Below are 2,392 nucleotides of genomic sequence, written 5' to 3'. Positions count from 1 at the left end.
TGGTCTCACAAAAAAGACCAGGTATCACCATGACAGCTTTCTCTGGCCATGGTCAATGCGACGATCACACACTACACACCGGTGTAGTGTGGCAGCGAGCTGGCAGAAACGTTAGCACGGCGGGCGAAATGCTTAGCAGTATTTCGTCTGCCGCTACGTTCTGAGTTCAAATTCCGCCGAGGTCAACTTTGCCTTTCATCCTTTCGGGGTCGATTAAATAAGTACCAGTTACGCACTGGGGTCGATATAATCGACTTAATCCGTTTGTTTGTCCTTGTTTGTCCCCTCTGTGTGTAGCCCCTTGTGGGTAGTAAAGAAATAACACACTACACACCTTCCTTCCAAGTACTGCTGTAAACGGTGGAAGTGAACTAGAACGTTAAAACTTAGTGTTTATGCACAGCTGAGTTTAAGGTCAATCTTTGCCAAGCAGCTTCACTCTGCGTGCTTTAGCTTTGTTACTATGACAACAGTCCGGATACTTATTGATCAGACTTCGTATGTACTTTTATATGTGTGTCTGTGTGTCCTTGTTTGAATATTTCATTCATGTAATCCTTGTTCTTTTCTCTACAGGTTTTGAACCAAGTTGTGCCAAAATTGTCAATTGGGGACTGTGCTGGGGGCCATAGACAGGAAAACAGAAGCAAAAGCCGGGATATAATGTTGCAACCACGTGAGTAGAACACCACTCCACAATTTCGTCCATGCACTTCTACGTCACCACTAGACCCCCATCCCCCCTGCACCTCGTAGCACTTCAGTATAACACTACACTCCCACTGCACTTCTACGTCACCACTAGACCCCCCCATCCGCCCTGCAGCTCATAGCACTTCAGTATAACACTACACTCCCACTGCACTACAACTAACTACCCACCAAGAGGTCAAAAGAAGGAGTCTCTATGTGGATACTAGATTCTCTAGAAACAGCAGCCAAACCTCCCTCACATCACACCTTGCTCTCTTATCTAGTACATATGTATGTGTCAGCCAGTAATGGAGATCTCTAGACAGTGGCTAGAAATGATTGTAGCAACGGCAGCCTGCTCTCCGAGTGGCTGTGTGGTAAGTAGCTTGCTTACCAACCACATGGTTCCGGGTTCAGTCCCACTGCGTGGCACCTTGGGCAGGTGCCTTCTACTATAGCCTCGGGCTGACCAAAGTCTTGTGAGTGGATTTGGTTGACGGAAACTGAAAGAAGCTTGTTGTATATATGTATATATATATATATATATATATATATGTATGTGTGTGTATATGTTTGTGTGTTTGACCCCCAACATCGCTTGACTACCGATGGTGGTGTGTTTACGTCCATGTAACTTAGCGGTTTGGCAAAAAGAGACCGATAGCATAAGTACTAGGCTTACAAAGAATAAGTCCTGGCGTCGATTTGCTCGGCTAAAAGGCGGTGCCCCAGCATGGCCACAGTCAAATGGCTGAAACAAGTAAAAGAGTATTGTTTCATGTGTGTATGAATCAATGAAGGAGACCTCTAGAGTAGAAACAGCAGCCAAATCTCTCTCGAATCATAACTCTCCTGCCTTATGTATGAGCCAACAAGTGAAACCTCTACATATTGGTTAAACTTCAAAGACACAGCAGCCAAATTTTCCTCAAATTTCACCCTATTGCCTTATGTATGGATGAGCCAATGAGGGAGGCTTCTAGCTGTCAAATCTCCCTCAAATCACACTCTACTGCCCTTATATATGACTGTGAATGCATGTGTGCCTTTCTTTCTTCCTCCCTCCCTCCCCCCTTCCTTCCTTCCTTCCTTCCATTAATCAGACTGTGCCCCATGCTCAAGAATTTTAGTTGAAGAAATCAACCTCACTGCTTTCTTTTTTTTCTTTTCTTACAGCCTTGTACTTATTCCATCTGCTTCTTTTGCCAAGCTACTAAATTATGGGGATGTAAACACACCAACACTGGTTGTCAGATGGTGGTGGTGGTGGTGGTGGTGGTGGTGGGGACAGACAAAGATGCCAAAACACATGCATGTTTATATATAAACAGACTGGAGTCTGAGGCAGCCTTGCAGCTGGCCAGCCCTGGTCAAACCGTCCAACCCATACCAGCGTGGACAACGGACGTTAAACGATGATGACCACACACACACACACACACACACACACACACTCACGCATGCACACATGCTCAGACACACATTCACATGCATATACACATACACATGATGCTGAAGGCTACCCTTCTAACTCTTCCTCTCTTTTATTCCACAGCCGAAAGAGCCCGTCCATATTTGCTGAGCAATGACAAAAGTGATGACAGCGACTTTATTAATGGTGTCTACGTAGATGTAAGTATTGAGAAAACCAAACATGCATGTACAAATATATATATATATATATATATATATATATATA

Source organism: Octopus bimaculoides, chromosome 28 (assembly GCF_001194135.2).
Source record: "Octopus bimaculoides isolate UCB-OBI-ISO-001 chromosome 28, ASM119413v2, whole genome shotgun sequence".
Classification (NCBI taxonomy): Eukaryota; Metazoa; Mollusca; class Cephalopoda; order Octopoda; family Octopodidae; genus Octopus; species Octopus bimaculoides.
This window is presented reverse-complemented; position numbering follows the sequence as displayed.